Source organism: Gopherus evgoodei, chromosome 15 (genome assembly GCF_007399415.2).
Source record: "Gopherus evgoodei ecotype Sinaloan lineage chromosome 15, rGopEvg1_v1.p, whole genome shotgun sequence".
NCBI classification, from domain to species: Eukaryota; Metazoa; Chordata; order Testudines; family Testudinidae; genus Gopherus; species Gopherus evgoodei.
In genome coordinates, this window is record NC_044336.1 from 2,210,045 (window position 1) to 2,224,388 (window position 14,344).

The 14,344-nt window shown below is 45.5% G+C and overlaps 1 protein-coding gene across 1 annotated transcript in view; it reads right to left on the minus strand.

Moving 5' to 3' along the window:
• The window catches only part of LOC115635684 (zinc finger protein 239-like), an 861,693-nt gene that overhangs the window by 839,623 nt on the left and 7,726 nt on the right, over positions 1 to 14,344 (minus strand). The window lies entirely within an intron of this gene.

A 14,344-nucleotide genomic window follows, 5' to 3' on the forward strand; every position in this document is an offset into this window, starting at 1 on the left:
CATGTGTTTATGGTTGCTTTACATGATAATATTTCACCTGTCCTGTTTATGTAACACTTTAAAAATCAGCAAAAGGGTTATATAAGTAAAATTTATTATGAAACAAAAAGCAAAACCCTATTATGTACATAGTTTAGTCCTATTCAGTGTCTACTCGGCGCTTCTTGGCTTGTCTCTTGTATTCATTAAATGGAGCATCTCTTGTCAGTGTCCAGCAATAGTCTGCAAGCATTGATGGGCTCCATTTGCCCTGATAGCCTGCCAGGAGATTCCACTCCACTGCTGTAGTCTGGAGCCCAACAGCTCTGCCTTACTCTTGGGTAGTTCAAAATCCCTGACAAGGTCATTCAGTTCACCTTGTGTTATGAGGTGTGGTTCAGAGGAGGAGGATGGGAGAAAATGTGGGTCCTGTGACATTGATGGTTCAGGACCAGAAGTTTCATCCTCTTCCTCTTCCTCGTCTGACTCAAGTGAGAATGAGTCTGGTGCATCAGGAACCGGCAGTCCTTCTCCGTGGGGTACTGGGCGTATAGCTGATGGAATGTTTGGATAATGCACAGTCCACTTTTTCTTCTTTGACACACCTTTCCCAACTGGAGGCACCATGCAGAAGTAAGAATTGCTGGTATGATCTGTTGGCTCTCTCCAAATCATTGGCACTGCAAAAGGCATAGATTTCCTTTTCCTGTTCAACCACTGGCAAAGATTTGTTGCACAAGTGTTGCAGCATATGTGTGGGGCCCACCTCTTGTCCTGATCTCCAATTTTACAGCCAAAATAAAGGTGATAGGCTTTCTTAACCATAGTGGTTATACTGCGCTTTTGTGATGCAAAAGTCACTTCACCACAAACATAGCAGAAGTTATCTGCACTGTTCACACAAGTACAAGACATCTCTGCTCACTTTGGCTAAACAGAAATGTGTCCCTTTGCAAAATCAAACACCGACAAATAAGAGAGCATGACACTGTATGATTTCTAGAGCTGATATAGGGCAATTTGTTCAGCAGAGTGATGTAAGCTTCATTATGATTGCATCATCTATGACTTCTAGGAATAACATGATGCAATCCATATCATGTATGACGCAATACTAACTTCAGATTGCATCATTCATTGTTTTGCCTAAAAAGCAAGTACTGTCCAAACCCAGTCATAGATTTATTCATAGATCCAGTCAAAGATGTATTTTAGTCATTTCTGGTTTAAATTGAGATCCCTTCCCTTTATAACTCACTTATCCTCCGCCATTCCCAAGTCAAGGGTCGTATATACTGACTCAATAGTGTATCTTGAAAACTAGAGCCAATCAACAATTTTAAGCATCCTTTTCATTCTCAGTGAACCAGAATTAGTAAAGTTGGACTACATTTATTTCAGAAGCATTTTGGCTGTAGAGCAATGTGACCAGTCTCAGAATTTCTCCATTGTCTTATCCCCAATCCTCAGCCCCAGCAATCCCTGCCCTCTGCAGCTTCCTCCAGCACCATTCCTTCCCCATCCATTGGCCCAAGGGAGGCCCCTGCCCGTCCCATGTCTTTCTTCTCCCTCCAGCTGCTGGGCATCTTGTCTCACTCACCACAATCCTCTCTACCATAGCTGCTTTGGAGCAGGTGGACTCCAGCATGTCTTGCCCCATCTGCTATGCAGTGAGGAGAGACTTTGAGCTAGAAAATTCGATAAGATGCTTCAGTCTGTGCTAAGTAGTTGCTGTTCTTAACCATTTTAAAGTAATAAAACACAAATACAATAGAGTATTTCAGATAGTAGATTATGTCATAATCTGATATAACTCAATGTGATAGGACACCTGACATTATGCACTGCTGCTCCTACTGACCCTCTCAAATGGATCCTTCCAGCTCACCATTCTCCACCCACCATGAGGTAGGCAGGAGAGGATTGTTTTCCTTATCTGGGACAGGGAGAAACTCAGGCTGAGAAAGGTGAATCGACTTGTCTTAGGTCACACAACCAGTCAGTGGCAGAGTTAGGAACAGGACTCAGGAGTTCTGACTTTCAGACTAACCATCACATCTTGAATTTCATACATTGACTGATCAAAACAAAGTGCTCTCAAATGAGCTATGACCCATAGTAATTATTCAGCATGTATTCTAGAAGACCTAGAACAATACAGAGAATCATGAACTGCTCAGAGACAATTATTGGGGAGAAGCAGCAAGACTAATGCAATATGTGATCGGTTGTGACTTATTTGTCTGGTCTGAAAAGAGAACAAAACAATCTTAGATTCCTCCCTATCAATAGCCCTCTGCTTGGCCAATCAGCATTGAGACTCTGAGAGGTGGGAGGCTGAGGGGTCTCGCTGGATGTCCCAAAGGATGGCTCAGGTCACCACCAGAGGGGAACACACTCAGAGCACTATTCCAGCCCACATCTTTGTGAGGGCCTCCCACAATATCAAACCCCTCCCCCTCACACCACTCCTTGGTGAAGGGAGGGAAGCAGGGAAAACGGAAAAAAGCAAGAGAAGAAGAGGAAGGAGAGAGAGAAAGAGGAAAAGGGAAACAAACAGGACAAACTCCAATGTCCCTAATGATTCTAAGGGACAAAGTCCTAGGTAGGAAATCAAATTCTGCCACCTTAACCTAGCATTTTTTGTGGGATGGATCAGACTGAACAGGTTCCAAATCTCTCTACAGTCCTGTATTGTAGACAGGCCCCAACTGTGTCTCAGTTTCCCACTCTGTAAAATAGGGATAATAAAACCTTCATTATCTCTATTTTATAGTTGGGAAAACAGAGGCACACAGAGCTGAAGAGACTTGCTCATGGTCACAAAACCAGGAATAGAAGATGACTGGTCTTCAGATTGCCAGTCCTGAGCATTAACTCTGATTATCCTGGTCTCTCTGCTCTAATTTAAATCACAGCCCAGCTAAAAATTTTCTTCTTCTCCATGTCCCTAAATGCCAGATGGGAACCGATCGGTTAGCATATGTAGTTAGTACATATTGTAAGGGACCATTCAAGGTAAAGTGGCTACAATTACAGTGCATGGACTCTGGGACAGGCAGCTGTGTTCCTTCCTTTAGCCAGAGGGGAAGGTTTAACCCCTGCATATGCACTTTACTTGGCCCGTCACAGATTCAAACATGATTTGTTGGTGCTCCACTTCATAAAATCTCCCAACAAGCCTGTCTGAATGGTCTCTCATCATTGGCAGCGCAAATAAGAGGCTTGGGGAGGCTAAGTCTCCCCAAAATAAAAGAGGCTGGCCATGCAGGGGGCAAATGCTGGATGCAGTGCAGGTCACTTCCCCTTGGAATGGTGCCAGCCAGTGGCCTTTGTACCTTGAGAGCAGGTGCACCGGAAGCTCCCTAGAATGGGGGGGGCACCATCACCTGGACCGTGGCCTTGCCCATGCTCCAGTTCTTCCCCCAAGACCCCATCCCCACTGTGCCTCTGCCCCCAAGGCTCTGCCCTCACTCCACCTCTTCCCACCACCACCCACCTCTTCTCCCAAGGCCCTGCCCTCACTCTACCTCAGCCAGGTGGTCATGGCCCCATCACTTTTTTCCTGGCTTAAGGGCGAGCAATGGGGGAGAGGGTAGGGGCAGAGATGAGTGAGCAGTGGGCGGGGCCTTGGGGGAAGAGGCAGAGCAAGGATCAGAAGAGGCGGACTGAGGGCCAGGCCTTGGATGAGAAAGGCAGAGTAGGGGAAGGGTCTCTGGGCAGAGCAAGGAAGCTTCCTGTGCTTCAGTGCACAAAGACGGCGGGCTGGCACTCCTCCAAACGAAGTTGATCGGCACTGCGCTGGGCATTTGCCCCCTGCATTGGCAGCCTTTTTTATTTTGGGGAAACAGGCTCCCCAAGCATCTTATACATGCTGCCCATGGTCTCTCTTACTTTCCCTCCAAGAGGTGCCCACCCTGGGAGCAGGGGGTGGAGCCCGGAAAGGGGGGCCCCAATCTGGGGTCTCTGCACTGGGAGAGGCTCCTGGGAGCAGGGGGAATATTACTGCTCGAGATCCACCTCTCCCGGCTGCAGCCAGGGCTCTGGAGTCCCAGCAGCAGCCGCCAGGGCTCAGGGATCTGGCAAGGAGAGCAGGCTCCCCACAGCATCCCAGAGTCACTGCAGGGTGAGCAATTCACTTCCTGCTGCCTGGACTTAGTGACCCCAGCGATCGCTCCCAGAGCTGCATCCCAGCTGCTCCTGGGTTCTAGTGATCAAGCGATTGCACTGCAGCCCCCTGCCCCAGACCCTGCCTCCTGGGGCACCACAAACCCTAGGCAGGGGCAGCTTGTCTCAGCATTAAGGGAGCATCGTGCTTAGAAGCCACTGTGTCAATGATGGGCATAAAAGAGACATCCAGATACCAGGCAAGGAGGAAAAGGGTTTTTTTTATGGAGACTGGGGATTGTTCCAGAGGGTCCCCAGTATCAATGGGGACAAGGGATGATGGCTCCTGATCCTAGTGAGGCAGCCCAGAGATACAGAGAATACGTTTCTCAGTGACACAGAGTTTGTGTGTGAGTCACTGTGGTAACAGACGGGCACAGGGAGCAGTTTGTCAGAGACAGTCTTTTGTGTCCACGCCAGGCTCACTGGCTACTAGCCCTGGACCTGAGTTACAAGTTCTGCTCCCCTAACTCGGGACATGGAGCTGTCAGTGCTTGGCCACCAGCACCAGGTTCCTTGGGATATTCGCAGGGCTGGATTAACCCATCCCTGGGCTCTAGGCAACCCCCCACCATGTCTGCCCCCTGCCATTCCCCCTCTGCCCCCTTCCTGGCTCCTTTCCCCATGTGGGCACTGACAGCAGCTCCCCATGCTGCACCTGAATGTTGATGGTGAAGCACCAGCTGGTCTGGTTCCAGGACTGCTGCTCTGCGCACTCTGCATAGGCCCCAGTGTCCCATCCCCATTGTGATGGTAGAGGAAGGGAGCTGAGTGAGTGGCATTGTGCCATGGGGTTACAATACCAAATTTGGCCTTCTCTCCCTCTCCCCAGTGAAACGTGGCACAGGCTTGGAACAAAGCTGAGTGGGCAGTGGGGCAGCCAGATGCGAGACAGGCCAGGGAAAACTTAGATTGAGAAGCACCTGAGGGATTTAGGCATCTGGGGGTTTTCACAGCAGAAATTTAGGTGAATAGGACCCTTAGACACCTTCAAAGTTAGGCAGCAGTTGGCGGGGGGAGGGAGGAGGGGTTAGAATATAGATATTCAAGCCTACCTGTAAAAGCCTATATACTTTAAGAACTTAGGTGTATTTTGACACTTTGCTAGTTACAAGGGTATAAAAACAAAGATTCAAAATCACAGTCTGCCTGTGTATGGGCCTCCTCTCATTAGGATTGTCTGAGGCCTTGTTCTTAGGCTAAGGCCTTTGGCTAAGCAACAGGGGCAGCCATAACTTGGGAAGCGAAGGATCACATCCTCACATTCCAAACCAGTGACATTGAAATAAGGTGGTATTAGGCTGTTAGGAAGATGATCCTGTCCTCATAGTGCCCATCACCACTAGATAAAGAAACAGATCTTATGATGGTTAAAGAAAACTAGTTTAATAGCATCCTGCCTTGCAAGAAATCACTTATCAATGGTTGTGCTTGTGAAACGCTCATTTCTGTATTGTTTTATCTTTATGGTCCCCACTTTTCTATTGTTAATCTGTCTGGTTCTCTAATTGTTTCTGTCTGCTGTATAATTAATTTTGCTAGGTGTAAGTTAATTAGCGTAGTGGGATATAACTGGCTAGAGAATTATGGTTCAATATGTTAGGATTCGTTAGTTAAATTTTAGTAAAATGATTGGTTAAGGTATAGCTGAGAATATTATTATATAAACTGAGGTCAAACAGGAAATGGGGGGAAGGAAAATTGGAATGATGTTTGTTAAGAGGGGAACGGGAACAGAAAGTAGGGAATGGGGAACAGAGACACAGGCAAGACTCTGCAGCATCAGAGCTGGGAAGAGGGACACGGGGTAAACGCTCTGCAGCATCAGAGCTGGGAAGGGGGACATGGGGTAAATGCTCTGTGGCACCAGCTGGGAACGGAACACTGGGGAACAGACTCTATCGGCATATAGAGATAAGCCCGACTGGTGTGAATGGCTTAAAAATATGCTTTCTTGGAAACAAACCTCAATAAACATTGCATTGTCTATGCTTTAGACTTCTGATCTGCTTTCTGTCTATGTAACAAGAACCGGGGGAGAGGGTGAAGGGAAAGCCCCTAACAGAGAGTTTGAGTATCAGTGTCATTTAAATGTCAGATTCAGGTACCTCATGAAAGTAGCAGCTGGGCATCTAAATCTTTTTGGGGCCCTAGCCCCTGGTGCCTAACCTGCTTTGGAAATCCCACTAGACCTCCATTTGGTTCATCAGGTGCCTAATATCTTTACAAATCCAACCCTACGTCATTTTTGAAAAAATGCTTTTGAAAAACTAATGGGCTTTAAAAATCAGTTTAATATAATCTGGGTCTATAAGCACTAAAATACCTTCATCAGAACATATGGGGCTTTGAATGGTATCACTCCATGGCAGCATCTGACAGTCGGTGCTAAATGTCTGAACAGACCCATTGTTAATGATTATTGCTAAAGCCAGTAGCAGATGGACTTTTCTCAGAAAATGTGTTCAGCACTCTAGGAGCAAGTGCTGTAATTGTGGAGAACAATCTGTGTTTGTCACACACAACTGGAACTCATTTGCAAACTAGATACCACATAGAGTAAGAGAGCTTTAAACTAGAATTTGGGGGAGACGGTTGAGAGATGTCCAGGTAATCTCCACGCTGGAATTCAATATTGAGAGGGAAGAAAACAAAGTAAGAGAGGATGCAGCCATGGGCAGGAGAATGGACATAAGGAGGAAAGGTAGTATAGATACCAGTCTAATTGGTAATACTGGTGGTAGAATGTCTGTGCCTAACTGGGTAAAGAATATCAGTGAAACCAAATCGTAAAAATTAAGATGTTTGTACACTAATGCAAGGAGCCTAGGTAACAAAATGGAGGAATTAGAGCTTCTGGTGCAGGAAGTGAAACCGGATATTATGAGTATAACAGAAACATGGTGGAACAGTAGTCATGACTAGAGTACAGGTATTGAAGGCTATGTGCTGTTTAGGAAAAAACAGAAATAAAGGCAAAGGTGGAGGAGTAGCATTGTATATCAATGATGAGGTTAACTGTAAAGAAATAAGAAGTGATGGAATGGATAAGACAGAGTCTGTCTGGGCAAAAATCACATTGGGAAAGAAAGCTACTAGAGCCTCCCCTGAGATAGTGCTTGGGTGTGCTATAGACCGCCAGGATCTGAATTGGATATGGATAGAGACCTCTTTAATGTTTTTAATGAAGTAAACACTAATGGGAATTGTGTGATCATGGGAGACTTTAACTTCCCAGATATAGACTAGAGGACAAGTGCTAGTAACAATAATAGGGCTCAGATTTTTCTGGATGTGATAGCTGATGGATTTCTTCAGCAAGTAGTTGAAGAACCAACAAGAGGGGGTGCCATTTTAGATTTGGTTTTGGTGAGTAGTGAGGACCTCATAGAAGAAATGGTTGACGGTGACAACCTTGGTTCGAGTGATCATGAGCTAATTCAGTTCAAACTAGATGGAAGGATAAACAAAATTAGATCTGGGACTAGGGCTTTTGACTTCAAAAGGGCTAACTTTAAAGAATTAAGGAAATTAGTTAGGGAAGTGGATTGGACTGAAGAACTTGTGGATCTAAAGGCGGAGGAGGCCTGGAATTACTTCAAGTCAAAGTTGCAGAAACCATCATAAGCCTGCATCCCAAAAAAGGGGAAAAAATCATAGGCAGGAGTTGTAGACCAAGCTGGATGAACAAGCATCTCAGAGAGGTGATTAAGAAAAAGCAGAAAGCCTACAAGGAGTGGAAGATGGGAGGGATTAGCAAGGAAAGCTACCTTAGTGAGGTCAGAACATTTAGGGATAAAGTGAGAAAGGCCAAAAGCCATGGAGAGTTGGACCTTGCAAAGGGAATTAAAACCAATAGTAAAAGGTTCTATAGCCATATAAATAAGAAGAAAACAAAGAAAGAAGAAGTGGGACCACTAAACACTGAGGATGGAATGGAAATTAAGGATAACCTAGGCATGGCCCAATATCTAAACAAATACTTTGCCTCAGTCTTTAATGAGGAGCTTAGGGATAATGGTAGGATGACAAATGGGAATGAGGCTATGGAGGTAGATATTACCACATCCGAGGTAGAAGTCAAACTCGAACAGCTTAATGGGACGAAATCGGAGGGTCCAGATAATCTTCATCCAAGAATATTAAAGGAACTGGCATATGAAATTGCAAGCACATTAGCAAAAATTTTTAATGAATCAGTAAATTCAGAGGTAGTACCATATGACTAGAGAATTGCTAACATAGTTCCTATTTTTAAGAAAGGGAAAAAAAGCGATCTGAGTAACTATAGACCTGTTAGTTTGACATCTGTAGTATGTAAGGTCTTGGAAAAAATTTTGAAGGAGAAAGTAATTAAGGACATCGAGGTCAATGGTAATTGGGACAAAATACAACATGGTTTTACAAAAGGTAGATCATGCCAAACCAACCTGATCTCCTTCTTTGAGAAGGTAACAGATTTTTTAGATAAAGAAAATGCAGTGGATCTAATTTACCTCAATTTCAATAAGGCATTTGATACAGTTCCACGTGGGGAATTATTAGTTAAATTGGAAAAGATGGGGATCAATATGAAAATTGAAAGGTGGATAAGGAACTGGTTAAAGGGGAGACTACAACGGGTCGTACTGAAGGGTGAACTGTCAGGCTGGAAGGAGATTACTAGTGGAGTTCCTCAGGGATGTTTTGGGACCAATCTTATTTAATCTTTTTATTATTGACCTTGGCACAAAAAGTGGGAATGTGCTAATAAAGTTTGTGGATAACACAAAGCTGGGAGGTATTGCTAACACAGAGAAGGACCGGGATATCCTACAGGAAGATCTGGATGACCTTGTAAACTGGAGTAATAGTAATAGGATGAAATTTAATAGTGAAAAGTGCAAGGTCATGCATTTAGGGAATAAAAACAAGAATTTTAGTTATAAATTGGGGACACATCAGTTGGAAGTAACAGAGGAGGAGAAGGACCTCGGAGTATTGGTTTATCACAGGATGACTATGAGCCGCCAATGTGATATGGCTGTTAAAAAAGCTAATGTGGTTTTAGGATGCATCAGACGAGGTATTTCCAGCAAAGATAAGGAGGTGTTAGTACCATTATACAAGGCACTGGTGAGATCTCATCTGGAATACTGTGTGCAGTTCTGGTCTCCCATGTTTAAGAAGGATGAATTTAAACTGGAACAGGTTCAGAGACAGGCTACTAGGATGATCTGAGGAATGGAAAACCTATCTTATGAAAGGACACTCAACGAGCTTGGCTTGTTTAGCTTAACCAAAAGAAGGTTGAGGGGGGATATGATTGCTCTTTATGAATATATCAGAGGGATAAATATCAGGGAGGAAGAGGAATTATTTAAGCTTAATACCAATGTGGACACAAGAACAAATGGATATAAACTGGACACTAGGAAGTTTAGACTTGAAATTAGACAAAGGTTTCTAACCATTAGAGGAGTGAATTCTGGAACAGCCTTCCAAGGGGAGTAGTGGAGGCAAAAGACATATCTGGCTTTGACTACGCTTGATAAGTTTATGGAGGGGATGGTATGATGGGATAGCCTAATTTTGGCAATTAATTTGGCAACTGATCTTTGATTATCAGCAGGTAAGTATGCCCAGTGGTCTGTGATGGGATGTTAGATGGGTTGGGATCTGAGTTACTACAGAGAATTCTTTCCTGGGTGCTGGCTGGTGAGTCTTGCCCACATGCTCTGGGTTTAACTGATTGCTATATTTGGGGTTGGGAAGGAATTTTCCTCCAGGGCAGATTGGCAAAGGCCCTGGAGGTTTTTCGCCTTCCTCTGCAGCGTGGGGCATGGGTCACTTGCTGGAGGATTCTCTGCAGCTTGAGGTCTTCAAATCACAATTTGAGGACTTCAGTAATTCAGACATAGGTTAGGGGTTTGTTATAGGAGTGGGTGGGTGAGACTCTGTGGCCTGCATTGTGCAGGTCAGACTAGATGATCAAAATGGTCCCTTCTGACCTTAAAGTCTATGAGTCTGTGATTAGGCCTGAATAAAGACTGGGAGTGGTTGAGTCATTACAAAACCTAAACTTAATTTCCCCAATACTAATTTCTCCCTACTGTTACTCACACCTTCTTGTCAACTGTTTGTAATGGGCCACTCTCTTACCACTTCAAAAGTTATTTTTCCTCCTTTGGTATCCTGCTGTTCATTGTTTTATCTCATTAGACCGACCTAATACTTGGTAAAGCAACCCCTCTCCTTTCATGTATTTATAGCTGCTCCTGTATCTTTTACTTCATACATCTGATGAAGTGGGATCTAGCCCACAAAAGCTTATGCCCAAAAAATTTGTTAGTCTCTAAGGTGCCACAAGGACTTCTTGGGTTTTTTTGCTAATACAGACTAACATGGCTACCACTGAAACCTGACAACAGAAGTTGAATACCTGCTTTAGGTGCAGAGCCTCATTCTGTCAGCAATCGGGAGGTGCTGCCCCCTCCCCTCATCATTCCTATTGGGATATGATGAGGGGAGAGGTTTGTCCCATTTACCTGTTAAGTCTTCTAAAGTAGCGCTTTAGATTTCAGGGTCACTCCTTTATAAAATCATTACGTTGGCTATTCTGCATATTGAGACTGTAAACTCTTTTCCTTGGGAGCTGTCTCTCACGATGGGTATATACAGTACTCAGCACAATATAGACTTTGTCTTCTGTGGAGCTTCTGGCTGCTGCTCTATTACAAATAACCATTGTGTTCACTAAGAGACAAATTATTTTGTAACCAGAGAAGAATTAATTTGAGGAAAGTTGTGGTATGACGAACAGGCCGAGTATCAACAGAGAGATTCCCAAACCTAGCAATCTATACTTCCAGTCCTGCAAAATCTTAGTCATGTTTAATTGTAATACTGCCAATAACCCCACTGATTTAAATGGGTCTGAGCTAGAGTTAGGCAGGTGGTAAGGTTGAAAGAGGTGGGGTCTTGGTCAGAAACACAGCTCAGAAATCAGAATTGCTTTAGCCATATTGGATGCATGGATGGATAGATAGGTAGATAATATGGCTAAAGCGATTCTGATAAATATAAAAATCAGTGGTTCTCAGCTCAGCTGTGTTCCTGGGGTCCTGGGTTCCCAGCTGCCCAGCATGGGGGTGTCCAAGCTGCCATGCTGCCCAGTGCAGAGGGGTCAGGGTACAGGTCAGGACTCCTGGCCTGTCCTTTCAAGTGGGAGTCTGGAGTCAGGGCTGCCAGCAGGCTGCAGGTGGTTGGGGGTCCAGGCTCCTGGCCAGCCCTGCAGGATCAGGACCCAGCACAGCGGCCCAGCACTGCAAGCTCCGAGGACCGGGGCAGCTGGACCACCCTGTGTGATGGGGGTTGGGGCAGCCATCTGGCCTCACGAGCTCTGGTTCACAGTCTAGAGCAGACATCCTGGCCCCACAGGTTCTGAGGAAGCCGGCTGGCCCCATGGAATCTAGGGCGGGCAGCCAGCCATCCCAGTGCAGCGAGGGTCAAGGTTGTCACTGCCCAGCAACCTGGCCCCTGCAGCCCAGGTAACACTGTGGGCCACATATGCAGCCCACAATGGGTAATCAGTTGAGATCCACTGATATATAGAAATAAATTTGAGAGTATACTACCTGCAGCTGAGCCTCCGACAGGGTAGAGGTGAGGTTTTATGGGCGACCTCACTGTGCATTTCTGTACCAGACCATGTCTGCATTGCTTTTACTATTAACCTGCCTCTGAATTTGGTGCACAACAAAGGACACAGAGTGTGAGAAAATAAATTCGACTTTATTATTCCAAAGGACAAACAAAGACAGACTCCTTTCCCCATCCAGCTCATCAATCATGGTACTTTTCATCCCCAGGCCAGCACATTGTTGCACCCAAATCCCTCACACACCTGCAGTAGAGCAACATTTACAAACTGGCAGAAAAGTGCAGAGAATCCAGGAGAGATGCTGGGACCCAGGTACAAAGCAAACACTCCGAGAGCAGGGAATCCAAGGAGCTGAGATTAGAGGGGTACAGTGTGGGGAAGACTACATCTCAGTCATCCCCACACAGGATACACTGATAGATGGGGAGGGAGTGACCAGCTGCGCTGTCATGCTCTTTGCTCCCTTGGGCCTCTATGATGGGGGTTAACCTGGCTTCAAGGCTGGCCCAGGCCTGTTTACTTTTCTCCTTCTTGTCTCTGCCCAGCCCCATCCTCTCAGTAATCTGGAGATGCTGCATCCTCCCCTCATCAATCCTCTTGGGGCATCATTTGTAATGCTTTAGATTTCAGGGATGACTTCAACCAGCACTCACAGGGCAATTCCTGTCGCTCTCTGGTATTGGTGCAGCAAGTTCAAAGTTCTCAGTCTCAGCTGTCTGGCTCTTAAGAGAAAAGTCTGCAGTTTCCCAACTCTGTTCCCCTCACCCCCTCCTGACTCTATCTCACATCCCCAAAGAGACCAGGTAGCAACTCCATGCCTTGTTCAGTCTCGGCATCTAGGAAGATGAATCTAGCACTCACCCTCGGTGTTTGTGCAGAGAGATATTGATAGTTTTCATTGTTCACACAACACAAAAATCTCATGACAAAAGGAAAAGAAAGAATAAAATAAAAAAGGACTCTTCTGGCAAAAGATCTTTTGTCTCCTTAAGTCCTCAATAAAGCTGTGCTACATCCTGTCAAAGTAAGCAATTGGTGCTTTCTGAATGCAAAAGGGGCAGGGAAAAGGGGCAGAGGGGGTGAGTGATAAGAGGCAGCACCTCTCTTCCCTGTACTCTCCTCTCTTATCCCATGATCCCTAACATATGATCTGCCTGGCACCCAACACCTTCTGCTTCACACATCCACCAGATCCAACCATTCAATCCCCCCGTTTCCTCCCCAAAACCCATCCCTCCTGGTCCCTTCACAATTGATTTCCTGGAACCCAACACTTTTGGGGATTTAGGGAGGGGAAGAGAGTTGTCAGCTCCAGGGTTACTCACTCTGCAAGTACCAGTTTCAAATAAGTGGGGAAAACCAGCTCAGGGGCTGCAGGAAAATGGAGGTGGGGACAGGTGTCCAGAGTGAATGCAGGGCCTGGCCTAAGTATCCCTCTCCTAGTCTCCATGGGAGGGGCATCACGTTGGGGAAGGGAAGGGAGAGGGTGTAACTTAATTCAGGCAGAGGGACCTTCTGGAGGAGTTTCTCTCTCCCTTCCCACAGCAGGTGAACAGGAGGCAGGAAAGTCCTTCAGTTCAGCAGCCAGGACTGCAGCAGGGAGGGGCTGATAAGGACTTCTCCTCCGCCTCTGCCTGGGGTTTTATTAGACCAGGCAAAGCCAGAGGGTCCCGGAACAGCTCAGGGTCAGCGGCTGCTGGAACCTGCCCCCAGACATGGGCAGCTGGTTACCTGGAAGCCAAATGCCACTGCTGTGTGTGGGAATTAGGAAATGGAATTTTTACTATGGCCAGTCCTAGTCATGGCACTGAGAGAATTTCTCTCCTATATGGAGGAGTCTCTGATGCCCAATGTGGTGTTAGCTCCAACTGAACCTTTTTCCATGCTAAGGGTATCTGAGAGGCCTCTTCCTTCTGTGAATTTGCTGATGCTTAATGCTGTGTGAGCATGAAATGAAGCTTCCCCACACATTCAAGTCTTTCTTCTGTGAATTATTAGATGGAGTTCAGATGACTCTTTTGCTGAAGTTATTGAAGCTAGTTCCACAGTCCAAGTATTTATGGATTTTCTCTCCCATGTGGATTATCTGATGTGAAATAAGGTTTGATCTTCAAATTAACTTTTTTCCACAGTCAAGGCATTTACAGATACTGTGTCATGTGGATTCTGAAATGTTTAGTAAGGTATGATCTAGGACTGAAGCTTTCCCCATCATCTAAGCATTTATGGGATTTCTCTCATGTGGATTGTCTGATGCATAAGAAGATTTGATTTCACTGAAGCTTTTCCCACAGTGCAGGCGCTTACAGGTTTTATCTCCTGTGTGGGTTCTCAGACATGAAATGATTAAAGCTTTTCCCACAATCCAAGTATTTATAGGGATTTTCTCCCATATGGGTTCTCTGATGCATAATAAGGGCTAATGGTGCACTGAAACTTTTTTCACACTGCAGGCATTTTTAGGGTCTCTCCCTCATGTGGATTCTCCCATGGTTAATAAGGGCCTCAGTCCAAGCATTCATAGGGTCTCTCTCCTGTATGATTTCTCTTACAGTT